The sequence below is a fragment of the Erythrolamprus reginae genome, chromosome 8, assembly GCF_031021105.1.
Source record: "Erythrolamprus reginae isolate rEryReg1 chromosome 8, rEryReg1.hap1, whole genome shotgun sequence".
In the NCBI taxonomy this organism is placed as follows: Eukaryota; Metazoa; Chordata; class Lepidosauria; order Squamata; family Dipsadidae; genus Erythrolamprus; species Erythrolamprus reginae.
This window is the reverse complement of record NC_091957.1, coordinates 38,002,669-38,027,569: the sequence shown is the minus strand read 5'-3', so window position 1 is coordinate 38,027,569 and position 24,901 is coordinate 38,002,669. Positions and strand designations below refer to the sequence as shown.

The window sequence follows — 24,901 nt, the reverse complement described above, 5'->3', positions numbered from 1 at the left end:
CAACCCCGAACTTTGCCCGAAGTTTCAAAAATTTTCGGGTTCATGTTCGGCATACCAAACACCACAAAATTCGGTACGGACCCGAATTGTGCGAGTTCGATTCGCCCATCACTAATCCTGGGTCTTTGGCACTTTTAAGATGTGTAGCCTTCAACTCAGAACCGAAGTCCACATATCTTAAAGCTGCCAACAACAAGATGTTCTGCTTTCACCATTAACTCCTCTGAAGCTGATGCTGGGATCTTTCTTTTTTTTTTTAAATAGTTTTTATTAAATTACTTACATTAAAAACAAAATGTAAAAAATACATTGAAAAACACAAAATGTAACATACATAATAAAGGAAAAAGAAAATAGAAAAAGAACACAGACAAACAAAACAAAACAAACAAACAAAAATATCTATTGATTAATCATTTTGTACATATCCATCAAACACATCTTATAATAAATTAATTCGACGGCTGATAGAGCGGTAATGTAAAAAAATTGATTTTGGTTATTCACTTAATTTACGATTTTGTTGTGCTTTCAACCACTTACAATCCATCATAGGTATAGTAATACATTTCTTATACAATCAAATCGAGGGCCACCAGGTTGCTTAAGGATGCTGGGATCTTTCAAACGTATGGCTTGAAACCATGACATCATGTTTACGTGTGACAACTGTTGAAGCCTAGAGTCTGTATTGAGCTGTGTTCTTGTTTTGCATATTATACACACATATGTACAGTGTTCCCTCGATTTTCGCAGGTTCGAACTTCGCGGAAAGTCTATACCACGGTTTTTCAAAAATATTAATTAAAAAATACTTTGTGGGTTTTTTCCCTATACCACGGTTTTTCCCACCCGATGAAGTCATATGTCATCGCCAAACTTTTGTATGCCTTTAATAAATATTTTTTTAAATAAACTTTAATAAATAAACATGGTGAGTAATAATCTGAATGGTTGCTAAGGGAATGGAAAATTGCAATTTAAGGGTTTAAAGTGTTAAGGGAAGGCTTGTGATACTGTTCATAGCCAAAAATAGTGTACTATTTACTTCCGCATCTCTACTTCGCAGAAATTCAACTTTTGCGGGCGATCTCGGAACGCATCCCCCGCGAAAAGGGAGGGAACACTGTATACCCATAGACTATACCAGAAAACAGATCCCACAGTCGGCCTCAATAAATTTAATTGTATTGTATCCCTATTATTTTCAGAGAAAATGTTAGTTAGGCATGTTCAATCATCATGTGTCAAATTAAGTAAGGAAGTATTTAGAAGGAAACATCAGTGCATTCAAACACTGGGTGTAATTGGTAGGGCAGTTTGTCTCTGGGGCCTGACTTTCGGTGCAGTGCTTGAAACTAGTTATATAGCTTGTTGAATAAGCCGTGGCAAATTAGGCTTGGCCGTCATGCTTAGCTATAGCCAGAGAAATCCACCTTTGTCCTCTTCCTTCATTTCCTGCTTTACTCCATTTGTTTGTTTATGTCACACCTTTATTATTTTTGCTAATAACACAAGATGGCAACATATCCAACACACTTTCCTCCTCCTCCTCCTATTTTCCGCACAACGACAACCCTATGAGGTGGGTCGGGCCAAGGAAGAATGACTGGCCCAAAGCCACCCAGCCTTGTTTCATGCATGAGACAGGACTAGAACTCATAGTTTCCTAATGATTGGCACAAAGCGACCAAGTTGGCTTTCATTTCACAGCTAAGGCAAGACTTCAACTCACAGTGTCCCATTTTCTAGCCTGGTGCCTTACCCACTAGACCTATGATGGCAAACTTATGGCATGCATGCCACAGGTGGCACACGGAGCAATAATAATAATAATAATAATAATAATAATAATAATAATAATAATAATAAATTCGCCCACATTTCTTCAACACTCCGAGGCTTGCATTGGTTGCCGATCAGTTTCCAGTCACAATTCAAAGTGTTGGTCATGACCTTTAAATCCTACATGGCATTGGACCAGATTACCTCCGGAACCGCCTGCTACCGCATGAATCCCATCGGCCGATAATGTCCCACAGAGTTGGCCTTCTCCGGGTCCTGTCGACTAAACAGTGTCGTTTGGCGGGCCCCAGGGGAAGAGCCTTCTCTGTGGCGGCCCCAGACCTCTGGAACCAACTCCCCCCGGAGATTAGAACGGCCCCCACCCTCCCTGTCTTTCGCAAACTACTCAAGACTCACTTATGCCGCCAGGCATGGGGGAGTTAAGATATTCCTTCCCCCTAGGCCATTACAAGTTATGCATGGTATGTCTGTGTGTATGTTTGGTTTTATAATAAGGGTTTTTAGTTGTTTTATTAATTGGATTGTTACATGCTGTTTTTATCATTGTTGTTAGCCGCCCCGAGTCTACGGAGAGGGGCGGCATACAAATCCAATAAATAAATAAATAAAATAATAAAAAATAATAAAAATATAAATAGTAAAAATAATAATAAAAATAATAATTTATTAGATTTGTATGCTGCCCCTCTCAGAAGACTATCCATATCTGCCAGCACGCAAGCCATTGCCCTAGCTCAACTCCAGTGCACATGTGCTCACCAGCCAGCTGTTTTTTGTCTCTGCGAGGGCATTTTTACTGTGAGGGCATGTTTATTTTTACGTGAATGGACCGCCCTTTGCTGGCAGTGCCGCTGCGGTGTCCTTTTTCGTAAAAATAACAATGCTTATTTTTACGTGAAGACCTCCCTCTGAAGGAGCTGGGGAATCCCTCCAATGAAGAGATTCCGGGGGCGGAGCTTTGATGTCACCGGCAGGTTGCTAAGGACGCCAAGGTGATCACTTCCTGGATTCCATGGAATCTAGGAAGTGATCACCTTGGCTTCCTTAGCAACCTGCCGGTGATGTCAAAGCTCCGCCCCCGGAATCTCTTTGTGGGAGGAATTCCCCATTCGGGTTCGGGTTTGGTTTGGGTTCGGCCGAATTTTGCGTAAAGTTCGCCAGAACTTGCCGAACCCGAACACTGTTGGGTTCGCCCATCACTAAATGTCACCTTAACCTCCTGAATGAAAAAGAAGGGTACAGGTAGTCCTGGATTTACAGTCACAATTCAGCACAAAGTACATGTAGCTAAAATTTGTTAAGTGACATTTCCTGACTTTTCTTAACCATGTTTGTTAAGTGAGTCATTGCATTTGTTAAGTGCGTAACACCGTTGTTAAGTGAATCTGGCTTCCCCATTGCCTTTGCTTGTCAGAAGGTCACAAAAGGGGGGTCACGTGACCCGAGGACACTGCAACCATCATAAATATGAGTCAGTTGCCAAGCTCTCAGCTGTCAATCACGTGACCATGGGATGCTATAATAGTCCTACAATAAGTGTGAACAATAATAATAATAATAATAATTTATTAGATTTGTATGCCGCCCCTCTCCGAAGACTCGGGGTAGCTCAAAACAATAATAAAAACAATATTACAGGGAACCAAATGTAATATTAAAAAGAAGCATATAAAACCCTATCATATTTAAAACCAAACAACACATACAACACAAATGGTCAAAAGTCACTTTTTTCGGTGCCGTTGTAACTTCGGATGGTCACTAAATGCACTGTTGTAAGTTGAGGACTACATGTAGAATTTGAATTAATTGAAGGCAGACAAAAATAAATACTTCCCCAATATTTGCATTATCCTTTTCCATGAGGAACTGAAGCCTACTTGTCTATGAATCCTAACAAAGTCATAGCAGTCTGATTTCCGAAGAAAATGCATGCATGGGAACAGAAAGCATTCCTTTTTAAAAACTATATCTCATAATTAAATTGGTGGGCCGTGGCTAAATTCAGCCCATAATTTTGCTGCTTGGAAAGGAGCTCCCTGAACCCAGTAATACCTTGGTTTCTGCTACTTGTAGACATATAAACTACACTGAGCTGTCACGGAGGATTCTTGGCCAGCTGAAGTAAAAGCTTTGAAGTTTGACTTTAGCCAAGAACAGCAAGTCACCATTGTATATTATAAAAACAATAGCTAGAAATGCATCTGAGCTTGCAAAGCAACCCGAACATATGGAAAGTTGGAAGCTCCTCAAAGCAGGGGAGGGAAATGCTTTGTTCTCTATCCTGCTGCCGATCCCAAGAAGGTTTTCAATTTGTACTTTTAATCATCTCTTCAACTTTTTAGACAGTCTTCAGTTTTAATTGCTACTTAGCAAGGTTCATATTAAGTTGCCCTGGGTCACTGGATGGGCAGATAGGCCACAAATAATAAACGAATAAGGCTTTTCCCTGCAACAAATCTATGTAGTGAAAATGTAATTGTTCCAATTTGTAATTAATTCCACATGAACAATTTCCACGGGGGTTGTTGTCTATTTATGTTTTAAAGACTTCCATTTTTTGCATAGCTGGCTGGAGAATTCTGGGAGTTGAAGTCCCAGAATTCAATAAGCTTCCCTGCTTCCGGAGTGCAAAAAACAGCACAACCAGCAGTGCGTTTTCCCGAACTATTATTATTATTTATTATTATTTATTAGATTTGTATGCCGCCCCTCTCCGCAGTCTCGGGGTGGCTCATAGCAGTGACAAAAACAATATACAATAACAAATCTAATATTAAAATCTAAAATAACAATTTTACATTAAAAAACCTTTAAAAAACCCTTATATAAAAGCATACACACAAATATTCCATACATAAAATTACATAGGCAAGGGGAGATGTCACAGTTCCCCCATGCCTGACGACAGATGTGGGTTTTAAGAAGTTTATGAAAGACAAGGAGGGTGGGGGCAGTCCTGATCTCTGGGGGGAGTTGGTTCCATAGGGTCGGGGCTGCCACAGAGAAGGCTCTTCCCCTGGGTCCCGCCAGATGACATTGTTTAGTCGATGGGACCCGGAGAAGGCCAACTCTGTGGGACCTAACCGGTCTCTGGGATTCGTGCGGCAGAAGGCGGTCTCGCAGATATTCTGATCCGATGCCATGAAGGGCTTTATAGGTCATAACCAACACTTGAATTGTGACCGGAAACGGATCGGCAACCAATGCAGACTGCGGAGTGTTGGTGTGACATGGGCATACCTAGGGAAGCCCATGATTGCTCTCACAGCTGCATTATGCACGATCTGAAGTTTCAGAACACTCTTCAAAGGTAGCCCCATGTAGAGAGCGTTACAGTAGTCGAGCCTCGAGGTGATGAGGGCATGAGTGACTGTGAGCAGTGACCCCCGGTCCAAGTAGGGCCGCAACTGGTGCACCAGGCGAACCTGGGCAAACGCCCCCCTCGCCACTGCTGAAAGATGGTTCTCTAATGTGAGCTATGGATCAAGGAGGACGCCCAAGTTGCGGACCCTCTCAGTGATTCCTCCTCCAGGGTGATGGACGGACAGATAGAATTGTCCTTGGGAGGCAAAACCCATAGCCAGTGGGTTCAGTAAGGCCTGTGCGCATGTGCAGGGGGCAACACAGGAGGGGTAGGCAAGAGGTGTGGGCACCTGTACGCATGCTAGCACACCCACACACACCCTTTTGACACCTGAACCAAAAAAGGTTCGCCATCACTGTCCTAGGCCCCTGGGTGGGGCTCGATTAGTGTAAGATGACCAGACATCCCGATTTCCATGGGACAGTCCCACATTTTGCCAATTTGTCCCGCAGCCTGCAGGGTTTTTTAAAAGTCCCAATTTTTTGACATACCAGCCAGCGGCTTGAACACCGGTTGGAGATTGCATTGGAGCTGCTTGCCGTGCAATCAGTGGCTTGAAGGGATCGGCCAGCAAGCAGCTCAGCTTCCATCCTGGGGGGGCTGGGATGGGCATGAGGGACATCGGTGCTGCTAAAGAGGCGCTGACACCACTGCTCCTCAGCCTGCTTGAGCAGCTGACACCACGCCCCCTCCCTGAGGGAGAGAGAGAGAGGCAGGATAGCAGGGTGGCTGGTGAGTCCCGTGTGGCTTCCCATAGAAGCCAAAGCAGCGGATTTGCTGTCCTGGCCCGCTTCTTCATTAAGAGCTCCTGCTGCTCAGGGGTTGATTAGCAGCACGCCAGGCGCTCTGTTGATGTTCCCGTCCGGCAGCTGCATGGAGGAGCGTGCCTACCAGGTCGAAGCATCATGAAAGAGAGAGAGAGAAAGAGAAAGAGAGAGAGAGAGGAAGAGAGAGATAAAGAGAGAAAGAGGGAGGGAAGGAGGGGGGAGAAAGAGAAATAGAGAGAGAGAAAGAGAGAGAAAAAAGAAGGAAGGAAGAGAAAGAAACAGAAAGAAAGAGGGAGGGAGAGAAAGAGAAAGAGACAACAAGATAGAAAGGAAGGAGGGAAGGAAGAGAGAGAAAGAAAGAGAGAAAGGGAGGGAGGGAGAGAGAGAAAGAAAAAAAGAGAGAAAAGGACAGAGAAAGAGAGAGAAAGAGAGCAAGGGGGAAGGAGGAAAGGAGAGAGAAAGAAAGGGAGGAAGGAAGAGAAAGAGAGCAAGGGGGAAGGAGGAAAGGAGAGAGAAAGAAAGAAAGGGAGGAACAGAGAGAGAGAGAAAGATAGAGAAAAAAGAGAGGAAGGAAAGAAAGAAAGAGAGAGGGCGGGGAAAAAAGAGAGAGAGAGAAAAAGAAATATTTTTTTTGCTCCATATACACCAAATTTTTAATCAAGATGCCCCCTCCCCTCCGTTTCTCCCCCTCCCCCATCAATAGTGTTCCTCTTTAGCAATGTTAAAATCTGGTCACCTTAGACTAGTAACTAATACCAAATCCGGTGAAACAACTGGCCACTGTGATACAGTTGTAAACAACAACAACAACAATAATAATACTAGCCTTTATTGTCATTTTACATCATGTATACCATGAAATTGGAAACATTTTCATTGTATGCCTGATATAAAATGATAATAAAGGCTATTACCGTTATATGAATGTTCACTGACATTTGTCTACTGTTAGGTTCCCGCATCGTCCTTCCATTTTTGGAAGGGAGGCTGTATTTGTCTTATCCTTTTCTTGCTATGCTGTTATTTTCCATCCTGATATATTCTTTGGAGGTATTTCTCCAAATATATTGAGCATTGCCCCCTACCCTTGATTATAGATCCATCAAGCACAATATAGTTCTTTTTAAGGCTCTTAGCTTGGGCTTTGATTGCCCTGTTATCTGCAGCCCCCAAGATTAAAGCCCAACAGAATTAATGGCTAATTATTTAGAGTAAATTTCTGATCAATCCAGCTTTCGGTAAGAATAATAGGCTTTTTGCCGTCAAGCTGCTACATTATCTTCAGTGTAAGTTTCGGTTCTCGGACTGAGAAGGATAAGTAAGAAGGATTTGGAAGTGATGCCAAGTGGAGCAATCGGTCTTTATAAAAAACAGGCTGAGTTCAGGAGAATTAATCAAAATCAATTAAACAGACGGATTCCTCCACTCAAAGGTGCTGAATGAGCTTCATTGAAAGTGGCTTACTTTGGAACAACTGAAGTGGAAATCTGCTTGGGGAATTTTGGAGGCATGAACAAGTTGGGCCCTGGAAATAAGAGTCAGAGATTGATTTTTTTCACTAAGGCAAAAGTTGGTCTTCTTTCAGCCTGTTTGGTGGAGAGGTTGTGGCTCAGGGAAAATACTATATTTATTTATTTGTTTGTTTGTTTTATTATATTATTGTTGTTGTTGTTGTTGTTGTTGTTGTTGTTATTATTATTATTATTATTATTATTATTATTATTATTATTATTATTATTATTAGTCAGTACAACACAGCAAACGAGATCACTATGCTGGATTTCATATTTCATCACTAGTCGGGCGCTTCCCAAGCACCTAGGACTGCGTGATGTAGCGGAGAATTATGTTTGCCGATCCCAGTAAAGCAGCCTTTTGCAATTGATAGATGGAGATTTTGTCAATTCCAATGGTTTTCAAATGTTCGCTGAGATCCTTTGGTACTGCGCCCAGCGTGCCAAGTACCACTGGGACCACTTTCACTGGCTTATGCCAGAGTCGTTGCAGCTCGATTTTTAGATCTTCGTATTTTACTAATTTCTCTAGCTGCTTCTCCTCAATTCTGCTGTCTCCTGGGATTGCGATGTCGATGATCCATACTTTCTTTTTCTCCACGATCACAATGTCTGGTGTGTTATGCTTCAGAATTCGGTCAGTCTGAAGTCGGAAGTCCCACAGTAGTTTTGTTTGGCTCATTTTCGACCACTTTTTCAGGCTTATGATCCCACCAGTTCTTTGCCACTGGTAAATGGTAATTCCGGCACTAGTTCCAGTGGATCATCTGTGCCACAGCATCATGTCTATGCTTGTAGTCAGTCTGTGCAATCTTTTTGCAGCAGCTGAGTATGTGATCGATTGTTTCATCTGTTTCTTTATAGAGTCTGCACTTTGGATCGTCTGTTTATTATTATTATTATTATTATTATATTATTATTATTATTATTATTATTATTATTATTATTATTATTAATTAGATTTGTATGCTGCCCCTCTCCAGAGACTCGGAGCGGCTCACAACAAAAAACACAGTACAAATCCAATAGTTAAAAAAGCAATGTAAAACCCTTAATATAAAAACAACCCCAGACAAAAACCATACATAAAATGGGAACGGCCCGGGGGAATCAATTTCCCCATGCCTGACGGCAGAGGTGGGTTTTAAGGAGTTTGGATTTGTATTAATTGGATTTATATAGAGCAGGGGTTCCTTAAACTTGGCAACTTTAAGACTTGTGGACTTCAACTTCCAGATAGTTTGAGCTTCACATTCTTCAGATCCAGCTCAGAAAGGTCACCTGGATCAGGAGTGGGCAACTGTGGCAACTTTATAATCCGTGAACATTTCTGCATAATTAAACTTTTCTTCCATGATACTTTTTACGGCCAAAAACAGGTGACTTGCTTCAAAAAAATTGGCAACACGATAGCAATAGCACTAAGACTTATATATTGTTTTACAGTGCTTTATGCCCCTCTCTAAGTGGTTTACAGAGTCAGCATATTGCCTCCAACTATCTGGGTCCTCATTTTACCCACCTCTGAAGGATGGAAGGCTGAGTCAACCTTGAGTCTGTGAGAATTGAACTGCTGGCAGTCGGCAGAATTAGCCTGCAATGCCGTCTTCTAGCCACTGTGCCACCATGGCTCTTTTTAATCTGGTTAGCCTTTAGAAATTCTAATGCAATCTGCCAATGTTTCTGCTAAACACCAAAGATTCATCAAATCTTTTGAGTTCTCGGAGAAGGGCGGCATACAAATCTAATAAATTATTATTATTATTATTATTATTATTATTATTATTAAATTAAAATCCAGTATTTCCCATATTTTGGTGATTATTTGTTTATACTTTTTATTTTTATTCATGTTTATTTTTATTTTTACAAATAATTCCAGATAGGGAAATATTCCAATGCACATTCCTTCTACTTTTCCCACAACAGCCCTATGGGTTGGATTGGGGTGATAGTGATGGCCCGAGGTCACCCAGCTTGCTTTCATGGCTCAGGTGGAACCAGAATGCAGAGTCTCCTGGTTTCTGGCCTGGAGCTTTGACCATGATATCAAATTTTATGGAAGCTGGGGAATTCTGGGAGTTGAACTCCAATATCGTAAAGTTACCAAGTTTGAGAAACCTGAAAAGTCCACCAACTGAGCGGACATTGGAACCCAGGTTTGAAGACCTGGTCAGCCATTGCCGCAATCTATTACTCTGGCTCAGTGGTGGATTCCTACCAGCGCAGTAGGTGACTCTGCACCGTTAGTGGCCGCCAGATTGCGCAATTTGCACATGACCGCTCCTGTGCTGGTCCGTCAAAAAGCGGTGCCATCTTTTTTTTTAATGTTTTCAGCTTTTTGCTTTCTACGCATGAGCAGAAGCAAAATCTTACAAGGGAACGCTCGTGCGCATGAGATTTTGGGGTGTTTTTGCCTCCTACACATGCACAGAAACAAAATCGTGTGAAGGACATACGTGCGGGTGCACCCGAATGAAGAGGGTGCATGCACGGTGCACAGGTTTGCAGGTAAGTGCAGGTACTACTGCTCTGCCTTCATTTTGAAATTCACAAGTGTTTACCCCAGTGATGGGTTTCAAACATTTTTTACTGCTGGTTCTGTGGGCGTGGCTTGTTTGGTGGGCAAGGTTTAGTGGTCATGAGACAGGGTGGGCATGGAGAGGGGCGGTATACAAATCAAATAAATAAATAAATATTGCAAAACCTCCATTCCCACCCCACTCTAGGGGAAGGTTACTGTAAAATCCCCATTTCCTCCTGATCAGCTGGGACTCGGGAGGCAGAGAATTGATGGAAACGGAAAAACGTTTCCGTTTTATGTATGGTTTGTATGAGACGTATGATTGTTTTTTACATTAAGGGGTTTTATACTGTTTTAATTATTGGATTTGTACTGTTTTTATTGTTGTGAGCCGCCCCGAGTCTTTGGAGAGGGGCGGCATACAAATCAAATCAAATAATAATAATAATAATAATAATAATAATAATAATAATAATAATAACAATAACAATAACAATAATGGGGCTGGGGCCAGTCAGAGGTGGTATTTATCAGTCTGAATTACTCAAAGCTTCTGCTACTGCTTCTTCATACTACTCAAAATTTATTCGGTTCTCCAGAACTGGTCAGAACCTGTTAAACCCACCTCTGGTTGCCCCTGATTCTTTCCCCACTAATAGAATAGAATAGAATAGAATAGAATAGAATTTTATTGGCCGTGTGATTGGACACACAAGGAGTTTGTCTTGGTGCATATGCTCTCAATATACATAAAAGAAAAAGATACATTTGTCAAGAATCATGTGCTACAACACTTAACGATTGTCATAGGGGTCCAATCAGCAATGAAGAAACAATGTTAATAAAAATCTTAGGATACAAGCAACAAGTTACAGTCATACAGATTTGTATGCCGCCCCGAGTCTTCGGAGAGGGGCGGCATACAAATCTAAGTAATAAATAAATAAAATAAATAAAAGGATGATAGGAATGATGAGAAATTGTTGATTCTATTGTTGATCCCTACCAATGTCAGGTCACTGAAAGTGACTATTTATCTTTTCCAGCCAACACGGGTTTTAAATGCTCATCCGAGAGTGAGCAGCTTTACATCTTTGTCCATATCTGCCAGGTTGACAGGCGGCAGATCTGTGTGGTCTTCCATTGATCCAAACTGCTTTGTTTATGATCAAACAGTAGAGAAATTACACAAGGCTACACATCCTGTAGTCTGAACTAATCAAACAGACTCCACCTGTAGAACTCAAACAGTATCCAAATATTTAAACTGCCGTATTGAGTTGCAGCCTGCCACAGAATCCAACATTTATTACAGAAAGTTAAATAAGCAGTTCCTTTTCCTAAGCAAATTAGATCTGTGGTGCTTGGATAAGGAATGGTGCTGCCATTCCTTGTATTGTGAGTGGCAGTGCCAAAACGAAGCTAAACAAAGTCAGGTTTGGTTGATGCTTTGATGGGAGACAACAGAGAGACCTTTATAAAAATAGATGATGATGGAGGAGGAGGAGGTGGTAGCATATAGCAAATAGTACATCTGTATTACTAGAAAAGAACTACAGGGGCATCTAAAATCAAGCTCAATTCAAGAATGCTTGTTTTTTCACTTTCTCCACCAATTTTCTGTGCTATTCCTTCAGCATTATACTCAGCGAAGGGCCGTGCGTCTTCGGCACTACCGGTGCGCCCTTCGAGGCTGTCGCGGGTATGTGCACGCCCGGCAAGCGCAGGCGCACCCAATAGCACAAGATTTGGCTCCTGAACATGTGCAGTGAGTGTAATCCTGTGTTAGGACAGGTGCGTGAGCGAGATTTCAGTGATTTTTGCCAATATTTTTGCTTCCGTGCATGCACAGAAGCAAAAAAATGGGTAAAAATCACTGAAATCTCGCTAGCGCGAGCGTTCTCACATAGAATTTTGCTTGCTGTGCATGCGCAGAAGGCAAATTTGGTGTGGGAGCACATGTGCGTGCATCAGGGTCGTGCAGCTGCGTGCACATCTGGGAATATAATAATAATAATAATAATAATAATAATAATAATTTAGATTTGTATGCCACCCCTCTCTGAGCAATACATCTACAAATCCAATATTAAAAACAATTTTAAAAACCCCTTATAAAAAACAATCATACAATCTAGACAAACCATACATAAATCATAGCAGCTAGGGGCATGTCAGTTTCCCCATGCCTGGTGACCTAGATGTGTTTTCAGGAGTTTGCGAAAGGCAAGGAGGGTGGGAGCAATCCTAATTTCCGGGCGGAGTTGATTCCAGAGGGCCGGGGCCGCCACAGAGAAGGCTCTTTCCCTGGGTCCTGCCATACGACATTGTTTGGTCGACGGGACCCGGAGAAGGCCAACTCTGTGGGACCTTATCAGTCGCTGGGATTCGTGGAGCAGAAGGCGGTCCCGGAGGTATTCTGGTCCAATGCCATGTAGGGTTTTATAGGTCATAACCTACGCTTTGAATTGTGACCGGAAACTAATCGGAAGCCAGTGCAAGCCACGGAGTGTTGATGAAACATGGGCATACCTAGGAAAGCCCATGATTGCTCTCATGGCCGCATTCTGCACAATCTGAAGTTTCCGAACGCTTTTCAAAGATAGCCCCATTTCCTACCGGGATGGAGCACCTGACCATACTGGCTACTCCCCACCACTGACTCTACTGTGATACAGGTTACATTGCCTTTTCTGTTTTAACTTCCACTGTGGGTATCATTGTGCCAACAATTGAGTTCACGTATCAGTGAATTCTCCACATGCCTCTTGTACGACTCCAAACAATGGTGGTTTCTTACACAACCCTGGATAACGGCCCCATGCAAAACCCAGCAGGGAATCAAACTGGATGGCAAGATTCGGCTGCAAGCTGATTGAAGATGTAACTCTGGAAACCCAGAATGCTGAACAATGATGGTGATAATAATAATAATAATAATAATAATAATAATAATAATAATAATAATAATAATAATCTTATGATTATTGTCTAATAAATCATAATGACTCTTGGGTCACATAGAAGGGAGGTTTCCTGCAAGCTCTTCAGTCAGAGATTTGTGAAGTCAGACAATCAAAGCATTCAGAAGAATGAGGTTGTTTCTGAATATTAGCCAAGTCTTGGCTTTGAAGGAGGGGCAGGAAGTGGGTGGGAAATTGCAGGTGGGATGGAAAAGCTGTTTATTGCAATAACCACACAGGCTTCTTTGTTAATTTATGCCAGCTCAGCAGTCCCATCTTCCAGTGGTGTCCTCACCTGGTCTTATTCTAGTGTTGCATAGGGGTTTGTGTATGTGGGTGTGGGTGTGGGGGTGTTAATCTGCAGTTGCAGCTTGAAAAGAAAATGCTCACAGATAAGACATTTGTGGCGGCTGTAGGGATTACATCACAATACAATGATACCTCTACTTAATAATAATAATAATAATAATAATAACAACAACAACAACAACAACAACAACAACAACAACATAAAAAAATAAGGGGACAGCAGAATTGAGGAGAAGCAGCTAGAGAAATTAGTGAAATACGAAGATCTAAAAATCGAGCTGCAACGACTCTGGCATAAGCCAGTGAAAGTGGTCCCAGTGGTACTTGGCACGCTAGGCGCAGTGCCAAAGGATCTCATTGAACATTTGAGAACCATCAGAATTGACAAAATCTCCATCTGTCAATTGCAAAAGACCCCTTTTCCTGGGATCAGCAAACATAATTCGCCGCTACATCATGCAGTCCTAGGTGCTTGGGAAGCGCCTGACTGGTGATGAAATACGAAATCCAGCATAGTGATCTTGTTTGCTGTGTTGTATTGACATAATAATAATAATAATAATAATAATAATAATAATAATAATAATAATAATAACAACAACAACAACAACAACAACAACAACAATAATTTATTAGATTTGACTCGGAGTGGCTCACAACAATAAAATATCATATACAAATCCAATGTTAAAACAGTCTTTAAAAAAACCCTATTAAAAACAGTCATACAGCCCAAACACACCATCCATAAAATCAAAGGCAGCTAAGGATATATCAATTCCTCCATGCCTGGCGACATAGATGAGTTTTCAAAAGTTTGCGAAAGGTCCTATACCAAAAATGTTAAATATTTAATCCTGCTTATAATAACAGCAGCAAGGATCGTATTCGTGCAGAAATGGAAAAATCCGCAACTACCCGAGGACAAAGAGATTATCAAGAAAATATATAAGTGCACAGAGATGGACAGACTGACCATGGAACTAAATCAGAAAGATTCGGACTACTATGCAATCTGGACAAAATGGTGCTTATGGACTAAAAAAAGGAACTCACAACAAACGCCGGAATAAAACATCAAGATGCACAAGGACAATTAAAAGACAATATAGATAAAAATGTATATATAAGGTGTTGATTCACCTGTAAATAAGATTATGTATTGTTTTTAAAACTGAAAAAAACCAATAAATCTATTTTGCTTCCTGCGCATGTGCAGTCAACCAAGATCAACAGAGATACTATTACCACTCAGGGCTGGGTTCTAACTTACCTTACTCCTGTGCTGCGTGGCCACGCTTCCTGGCCACACTGTGTGGCCATGCTGCACAGGTACAGGTGCACTCTGCGCACATGCATGCACGGTACAGAAAATTTGCAAAAACTTCCCCCAAAAAAGCCAAAACCAAGATGGTGGTGCAAACACAGCTTCTGCACATACACAAAAGAAAAAAATCATGGAGCCAGTTCTGTGGTGTTTGCAGAACTGGCTCCATGATGTCACTAGTAGTTTGCTACCAGTTTTATAGAATCGGTGTGAACCAGATCGAACACACATCTGCTGCCACTATACAAGGGGGTGGACAAGGGGGTGGACAAACAAAATGGAAACACTTGACTTTTTGGCATCATAATGTTTGAACATGTTCAAATCAATCAAAACTTGACATATTTTTATGTGTTTTTTAATTAATTCTGTTATTTGATATGGGGTTTTTTGACAGAAATTTAAGGAAATTGATTATAACCTTCTAGAAATGGCAGGCCTCTCAGATTTTCAAAGAGGTCAAATTGTTGATGCTCGAATGGCAGGTGCTTGTGTAACAGAAATGTAATGTAATGTAATGTTTGGTGTTTCAAGAGGTCATGTCTCAAAAGTAATGACTGCTTTTGAAAGAGAAGGGAAAACATTCTTAGCCAATCACAGGTCTGGTCGAAAGTCGAAGTTGTTTGAGAGAGACCATCAGACTCTAAAGCGAATTGTTAGACCAGATCGCAAGACCACAGCCCCTAAAATCATTGCAGAGCTCAATAGACATGTACAGAACCCAGTTTCCACAAAAACTGTTCAAAGCGAGCTTCACAAATCTGGATTCCATGGAAGAGCTGCAATGTGTTTCCATTTTTTTGTCCACCCCCTGTATAAAGCCTTGGTAAGATCACACCTAGAATACTGCATCCAATTTTGGTCACCACTCTATAAAAACATATTGAGCCTCTAGAAAGAGTGTAGAGAACAGCAACCAGGATGATTCGGGGACTGGAGGCTAAAACATATGATGAATGGTTGCAGGAACTTGGCATGGCTAGTCCAGGGAAGAGAAAGATCAGCGAAGACATGAGAGCAGTCTTCCAATATTTGAGGGGCTGGCAAAGGGAGGAGGGGATGTCAAACTATTTTCCAAATCACCCAAAGGCCAGACAAGGAACAAAGGATGGAAACTGATCAAAGAGAGATTCAACCTGGAAATAAAGAGGAAATTTCTGACAGTGAGAACAATCAACCAAAGAGTCCGTTGGGAGAGAGCGGCATGTAAATGCAATCAATCAATCAATAAATAAATAAATAAATAAATAAACCAACCAACCAATGGAACAGAAGTTGCCTTCAGAAGTTGTGGGAGCTTCATCCCTGGAGACTTTCAAGAAGAGGCTGGACTCATATCTGCCAAAAATTGTATAGGGTCTGCTGGGCAGTGGATTGGACTAGCTGACTTACAAGGCCTCTTCCAACTCTTATTAATCTATATCTGAAATAAATTCTGGCAACCCATTTTTAAAAAAAGCTATTGCCATCAAAATTTCATCTCTTTCCACCTGTCTCCCAGGAGCCTCTATTAGAGAATATGCTTTTCTTTCATGCTTGCTTGCACTGCCTGGCAAGCAAATATTTTCTTTGAACTCTTTGTGGCTCCTTTCAGGAGAACAATAGCTTTTAAATATCCCCTTTTTCCCCCCTTTCTTCTTCTTTTTCTTCTTCCAAAGGCTGATATAAAACATGCAGCCAGCTGTGGCTTTTTCATGGAGTTGATTTGTGTGATCAACAGAGAGGGTGAAACAAGAACAAAGAGCAGACCTTGATTTATTTTGTTAAGGATATTTTATTTTATTTTAGATTTTTGTCAGACCCGTTTGATCCTCCTGGCGTGTTTGCAGAAAAATGATTGACACAGGGAACTCCTTTTGAGGCATCTGGCAGGCAGGGCCCCTGATAAGGACCTGTCACATTGGAGAACCCCTTCAAGAAAAGACAAATATTTTTCAAACTCCCCTTCCTTTTGTCTAAACTCAACAACTTTCTTTCTTTTTTTTTCTTTTACATTTATTAAATTTAGGAGTAGTAGATGTATTAATTTTGATAACTTCACTAAATACATAAAAAGCAAAAGTAATGAAATACTGTATACTAAAGTGATATGAGTTGATTTAATTAAGTGATATAAATGTATAAAGTTTGGTTTGTTTCTTATGGTTATGGTTTAGCTTATTAAGACTTTTTATACTTGAAGGAATATTAATACTGAACCTAATTAGAAGGAGTAAAAAATAGAAGATGTTGAAAATAGTTTGGCTAATGAAGGGCTTAATATTTCCGTTTTATATGAAGACTAAAAGTAATGGGATATGAGTTGATTTTAATAAGTAACATAAATTTATAAGGTTCTATTATTGATAATAGTTAAAATAAGGTTTTGTTAGAGGTTTTAGTTATTTTAGAAAAAATATATAAAGAGGGAGAGGAGGCACTACGTCTTAGTTTTTAAGATGTTAGAGGTATTGTTTTTATTAATATTTAAAGGAATATTAATGGTGAATTTAATTAGAGGACAATTGGATTTATCTGGGTGACAAAATTAGAAAGGAGGGAATAAGGGAATGTGATTGATTTCAAAATTAAATAGATGGGAATTAAGAATTAATTTTTAATTATATATGGTTTACTAATTCAATGCTATTTTATTGTAACAAAAATAGAAGGTATGTTGTATTGCAAGAATTGATGTGGTGAGAAAAAAATTAAAAAACTTTTCTGGAAAAAGAAAAGAAAAATCTTCCTGTGAATTAACATATTAAAAACTTTCCCTGCAAGATTTTCAGCCGATTTTACCAAGTCAAGCAAATAAGAAACTGTTTCCAATCTTTTTTTCCCTCCTCTTCTGTTCTGTCGGGCTCTCTGGTAGACTCCTCCCAAAAATTCACAGGTACAAATTTCAGACACACACACGTTTGAAAATTCAGAACAATGTTCTTTATAATGAAAATTCACTTAAACTAAGCCCTCTTTTGGTATAGCAACGAGCACATGTCTCCAAACAAACTGGTAATTTGTACAAGTCCCTTATCAGTTCTGAGATACTTAGCTTGCAGCTGTGAGGCAATTCACAGTCCTTCTTCTTTCACAAAGTGAAACACACTTTGCTCTGGTTTAGTTTCAAAGTGTGGAAAAATCAGCACACAAAAAGTCAAAGTCAGTAAAGCAGTCAGGAAACACAACGATCAACCCACAGGCTGCTATTTATAGCAGCCTCACTAATTACCACAGCCCCACCCAACCACAGGTGGCCTCATTTTTTTTGATAATAATCTCTCAGTTGTTGTTGCCTATGCATCGCTCTCCGCATTTGTGGCTGTATCATTAACTCTTGTTCTGAATCCAAGGAGGAGCTGTCTGCCACACTCTCCTCCTCTCTGTCACTCATGTCTTCTTGGTCAGAGGAGCCTTCATCATCAGATTCCACCAGGGGCAAAACAGACCTGCAGCATGTGGATGTCTCCCCCACATCCACAGTCCTTGGGTCAGGAGCTGGGCCAGAGCTAACCACAACATCTTCCCCACACAATAAACGAAGCTTTTTGTGACAGATATGGAAGAGGATATGTGATTCGCATGGTGGTGACCAACATCCTGTGGTTTTGTTTTTTGTCACTCCTGATCTCCAGAGAAATACTTCAAAATTATGAAAATTTGGGGACGTTTCAAACTCAGAACTTGTTCAGATCTCTCTCTTTTTAAAAATATTTTTATTACCTAGGTTTTTAAAACAATGCAAACACCTAAAAGACATTAACCAACCATTCAAATAACTATTGTTTGCATTTCTATAGCATCAGCATATCAATTTCAATATGCTATTATCCAACTATATTATCAGAAATCTTTTCCCATTTATATTTACCTTTAATATTAGTTGTTTATTTTATATTAGTATTTACAGCTGCTAATTACTAGTTACTGGTTATTTATTTATTATTCTTTTTGAGCCATATGTATACAATTCTTCCCACACTTATAAAATTCTTTTCTTTGATCATTCTGCAATTCTATAGTAAGCCTGCTCAGTCCAACATTTTTTATTTGTTCAGCTCCCTAATTCTGCTTCTGCAAATACGGTAGTCCTTGATGTACGAACAGAATTCAGCCCCGGATTTTCACTGCTAAGCAAGACAGTGGTTAAGTGAGTTATGCCCCATTTTACGCCCTTTCTTGTCACGGTTGTTAAGTGAATCACTGTCCTTGTTAAGTTAGTAATAGGGTTGTTAAGTGAATTTGGCTTCCCCATTGACTTTGCATGTCAGGCATCGCAAAAGGAGGTCATATGACCCCAGGATGACCATGGGGATGCGGCAATAATTATAGTGTGAAAAATGGCCAATAAGTTGCTTTTTTTAGTGCTGTTGTAGCTTCTAGTGGTCACTAAATGAATTGTTGTTCATAAGTCAAGAACTATGGATACTATGTTTCAGTCAAAAGATTCTTCAATTTTGGCGAGAAATGTATATTTTCCCCTTAGTGCAGTGGTTCTCAACCTGGGGGTCGGGACCCCTTTGGGAGTCAAATGACCGTTTCACAGGGGTCACCTAAAACCATGGGAAGAGACAAATTTCCCATGGTGTTAGGAATTAATGCTTCTATTCTGGTGCCTTGGAACATATTTTTACAATCTGACCAATCAGGTGTTTACAGTGGGGGTGTCCCTCTGACCGTTCTGCCAATCAGCTTAAAGCTCTGTTGGGAGAATTGGAGCTAGACTTATGGTTGAGGGTCACCACAACATGAGAAACTGTATTAAGGGGTTGTGGCATTAGATAGGTTGAGAACCACGGCCTTAGTGCATATGTCTCCAAAGTATCCTTGGCATCACCTGGCATGACAAAATTCCAAATAGTTCAGTCTTGGAACGTGCTGGAATTTTTAGCATGTACAGTGTTCCCTTGATTTTCACGGGTTCAAACTTCGCGAACAGCCTATACCACGGTTTTTCAAAAAATATTAATTAAAAAATGCTTCACAGTTTTTTTCGTATACAACAGTTTTTCCCACCCGATGACGTCATATGTCATCGCCAAACTAATAATTTTTGCAAAAAAAAATAATAATATTGTTAATAAATAATTATGTTTATAAATATCAGGACCACTAAGTGTCTTATTCAATGGTGAGTACCAGTAATAATGGTGAGTAAATGGTTGTTAAGGGAATGGGAAATGGTAATTTAGGGGTTTAAGGTGTTAAGGGATGGCTTGTGATACTGTGCATAGCCAAAAATGGTGTATTTACTTCCGCATCTCTACTTCGCGGAAATTCAACTTTCGCGGGCGGTCTTGGAACGCATCCCCCGTGGAAATCGAGGGAACACTGTATACACTATTGAAACAGTGACATCTTCCATGGCTTGGGCATGTTGTGGTAATGGATGATTGGTGGATTCTGAAAGATCTCCTGTATGGTGAACTAGGAAAAGCGCCCCAGAGGGAGACCACAGCTGCAATATAAGGATATCTGTAAGAGGGATATAAAGGCCTTGGGAATGGACATTAACAGCTGGGAAACCTTGACCTCTGGTCGTTCAGCTTGGAGACTAAGGACGCGCTATGGCCTTCACCATTTCGAAGAGACATTTGTTTGGCAGGTTGAGGCATAAGGTCAGCAGGTAGAGTGCTGTACTGCAGGCCACTAAAGCTGACTGTAGATCTGCAGGTGAGCGGTTCAAATCTCATCAATGGCTCAAGGTTGACTCAGCCTTCCATCCTTCCGAGGTGGGTAAAATGAGGACCCGGATTGTGGGGGCAATATGCTGGCTCTGTTTAAAAATGCTATTGCTAACAAGTTGTAAGCCACCCTGGAGAAGGTGAAGGATGGCATAAAAATCAAATCAAACCAAACCAAATCAAATCAAATCAATAAATGGTGGGTTCCATTTACATTTCGCTATCGGTGTGCATCCCCGTGATTTCACTTCCGTTCATGCTAAGGCGACATTACAAGTCAAAACACAGCTGAGGTGCTTCGGATGAAGATTCAAGGTTGGCATCAACACAAGGGAGGGCAGGAGGGCATCTAAACCTGGAAAAAAATGCCGAAAATTAAGTCATCACCGGGCTCCTACTAATGCTTAAAACTGGATTGCATCGGTAGGAATCCACCACTAGACAGAATTTATCTGCCCTTAGTGTGGAAAGGATTGCCCTCTCAGATTGGCCTTTTTAACCACAGTAGATGCTGTTTTAGGAACTCTTTCCAGAGCATGATACCATAGTCCAGTGATGACGAACCTATGGCACAGGTGCCACAGGTGGCACGCGTAGCCATCTCTGCTTGCACACGAGCTGTTGCCCTAGCTCAGCTCCAAAGTGCATATGTGTGCTGGTCAGCTGATTTTTGGCTCACACAGATGCTCTGGGAGGGCATTTTTGGCTTGCAGAGAGCCTCCAGGGGGATGGGAGAGGGAGTTTTTACCCTTCCCCGGCTCCAGGGAAGCCTTTGGAGCTTGGGGAGAGTGAAACACAAAGTGAATCAGAAGTTGGGAAACAGGCCATTTCCATGCTCCAGAGGGCCTCCAGGGGGTGTGGGAAGCCTTTTTTGCCTTCCCAAGTTATTTAATTATGAGTGTGGGCCCTCGCGCATGCACAATAGTGCACACCGATGCTTTTTCAGCACCCAAGGAAAAAAAGTTTCGCCATCACTGCCATAGTCTTTCAAAACTGAAGGTTGCCAATGATGCAATGGTGGATGATGCCTCTATTTTACAAGTAAGTCAGGCTGTCCATTCTTTCAAAGATTTGAGGGTGGAAATAAAGAATAGCATCTTAAACAGGATAGAAGGATCAAAATGTATACAAATGTGGCACACAGAATTTAAAACATCTTCTCTTTGCCCCGTGGTTATTTATTAACTTTCAAGAACAAAGCTGGTGTGCTTGGTGGCCAGTTCCGTGTCAAGTTCAACAAAGGCAGGGTCTCCACACTGATGGGCCCTGAAAAAGGATGGAAGCTGTTTCGACTTTAACAGCTGGACTTAATATTTCCAAAAACACGGAAACCCAAGCATTTCTGGCTTTCCTCTTCCAGACAAATCATGGCAGGTTCGCAGGGCAGCCGGCATCCAATCTGGCAAAGGGGAGGGGGGGATCTTAATGGGACATTTTCCTACTAAGAATTTATTTTTGTTCCTTTCAATCATGTCATTGTGCTTCCCGAATCTGTCCTCGGAGATCTACTAGATCATGCACAGCTGTGATCAACTCGAGAAGCAGAATGGTATGAAGCGGCAATGGTTCTTTGCTTTGGAAGTACTCAAGTTTGCAAGATAAGGCATCTGCTTGCTTGTTGTTCCACTTTGAAGTTGAACCTGGTGAAGAAAAAAAACCCAACGGAACTGCTGCTGATTCAGTTTTCTGGCTGTTTGCAGGAATTCCAAGTTTTTGTGACCAGTTAGCACGAGCTCCTTCAAAGTGGTGTCTCCAGGTCTCGAACACGGTCTTGATGGCCAAGAGTTCTTTTCCCCAAATAGAATAGAATAGAATAGAATTTTATTGGCCAAGTGTGATTGAACACACAAGGAATTTGTCTTGGTGCATATGCTCTCAGCGTCCATAAAAGAAAAAGATACATTTGTCAAGAATCATGTGGTACAACACTTAATGATTGTCATAGGGAAGGTTTGGTAGGGAAGGTCTGCCTATTTGCCGATGGCTCTAAACTGTGCAATAGGGTTGATATTCCTGGAGGCATCTGTCATATGGTAAATGATTTAGCTTTACTAGACAAATGGTCAAAGCAATGGAAACTGCAGTTTAATGTTTCCAAATATAAAATAATGCACTTGGGGGAAAGGAATCCTCAATCTGAGTATTGTATTGGCAGTTCTGTGTTAGCAAAAACTTCAGAAGAGCAGGATTTATGGTAATGATTTCTGACAGTCTCAAAATGGGTGAACAGTGCAGTCAGGCAGTAGGGAAAGCAAGTAGGATGCTTGACTGCATAGCTAGAGGTATAACAAGCAGGAAGAGGGAAATTATGATCCCGCTATATAGAGTGCTGGTGAGACCACATTTGAAATACAGTGTTCCCTCAATTTTCGCAGGTTCGAACTTCGCGAAACATCTATACCACAGTTTTTCAAAAATAATAATTAAAAAATACTTCGCGATTTCCCCCCTATACCAGGGATTTTCCTGCCCGATGACGTCATATGTCATCGTCAAACTTTTGTCTGCCTTTAAAAAACATTTTTTTAAAATAAACTTTAATAAATAAACATGGTGAGTAATAATCTAAATGGTTGCTAAGGGAATGGGAAATTGTAATTTAGGGGTTTAAAGTGTTAAGGGAAGGCTTGGGATACTGTTCATAGCCAAAAATAGTGCATTTACTTCTGCATCTCTACTTCGCGGAAATTCGACTTTCACGGGCGGTCTCGGAACGTATCCTCCGCAAAAATCGAGGGAATACTGTACTGTGTTCAGTTCTGGAGACCTCGCCTACAAAAAGATATTGACAAAATTGAACGGGTCCAAAGACAGGCTACAAGAATGGTGGAAGGTCTTAAGCATAAAACGTATCAGGAAAGACTTAATGAACTCAATCTGTATAGTCTGGAGGACAGAAGGAAAAGGGGGGACATGATCGAAACATTTAAATATGTTAAAGGGTTAAATAAGGTCCAGGGGGGAAGTGTTTTTAATAGGAAAGTGAACACAAGAACAAGGGGACACAATCTGAAGTTAGTTGGGGGAAAGATCAAAAGCAACATGAGAAAATATTATTTTACTGAAAGAGTAGTAGATCCTTGGAACAAACTTCCAGCAGACGTGGTTGATAAATCCACAGTAAATGAATTGAAACATGCCTGGGATAAACATATATCCATCCTAAGATAAAATACAGAAAATAGTATAAGGGCAGACTAGATGGATCATGAGGTTTTTTTCTGCTGTCAGTCTTCTATGTTTCTATGTTTCTATAGCGGTCAAATAAGCAATGAAGAAACAATCAATATTAATAAAAATCTTAGGATACAAGCAACAAGTTACAGTCATACAGTCCTAAGTGGGGGGGAAAAGGATGATAGGAATGATGATAAAAACTAGTAGAATAGAAGTGCAGATTTAGTAGAAAGTCTGATAGTGTTGAAGGAATTATTTGTTTAATAGAGTGATGGCATTCAGGGAAAAACTGTTCTTGTGTCTAGTTGTCTTGGTGTGTAGTGCTCTGCAGCAACGTTTTGAGGGTAGGAGTTGAAACAGTTTATGTCCAGGATGCGAGGGGTCAGTAAATGTTTTCCCCACCCTCTTTTTGACTCGTGCAGTGTACAAGTCCTCAATGGAATAGTGACACTTGGATGTGTTTAGTTTTCTGGAATAATAAGCACACGGGAACAGGGGACCACTCTCACTCTCTGCTTTATCTAGCAATCTCCCTAGCCCAGAGTATCCAGAGCAGCCTGGCTTATCCTCCTTAGAATCTGACATGACCTGAGGTGGACATGGAGCATTCACAACATTAGCCATCTGTGGCCTGTGTGCCATAGATTCACCATCATGGCTCTAGGTATATACTAATGCTAATCTAATGCGGCCTCCTTTCCTGCCCTGTGTCTTCAAAGTCTAACTTTTGCTTCCATAGAATACCATAGCTTGCATGATTCTGATGTTTGTAAGTATAGACCCATAGACCACCGTATATATATATATATATATCTCCCTTTCTGTATGTGTGAGCGGAGGGAGGGCAGGAGGGAGAGAGTGGGGGGGGGGGGGAGAGAGAGAGCACGCAGTCTGGAAGTTCCAGACTTTTTAAGGAATGCTGTATAATTAAATGGAATGTGAAAGCATTAATTTCTTAAGACTTGGGCTTCCTCGGTAACTGTTATATTTATAATCCATTGTTGGAAATCAGTGTTAACAGGGTTGCAAGACAGGATAAACATAATATGAAGTCTAATGTTCCAGTTACACAGAGCTTCAAGTTCAGTTCTGAGAAGGTTGTTTTACTGGTTTACTTTCCCTGACTTCCTAACATAAGATCATTTAAGTAGCCTTAAATGAGTCTGGCAGATCAGGAAGTTGCTCCTGTTTACATGCTTATTCTGCAATCCTGAATATTGTCACTTGAGGTGACAAAATCAATCAGTAATAAATAAATAAAATAATAATAATAATAATAATAATAATAATAATAATAACAACAATAATAGTTGTGGTTAGCTCTGGCCCAGCTGCTGCTGCAAAGAATGTGCAGGTGGATGTGGGGGAGACATCCACATGCCGCAGGCCTGTTTTGCTCCCAATGGAATCTGCCGATGAAGCCTCCTCTGACCAAGGAAGCGTGAGTGACAGGGAAGAGAGGAGTTTGGCAGACAGCCCAGGAG

At 40.9% G+C, this 24,901-nt stretch overlaps 1 protein-coding gene across 2 annotated transcripts in view; it reads left to right on the top strand.

Annotated features, from left to right (window-relative positions):
- The window catches only part of LOC139171461 (synaptotagmin-like protein 2), an 82,105-nt gene that overhangs the window by 3,542 nt on the left and 53,662 nt on the right, over positions 1-24,901 (top strand). The window lies entirely within an intron of this gene.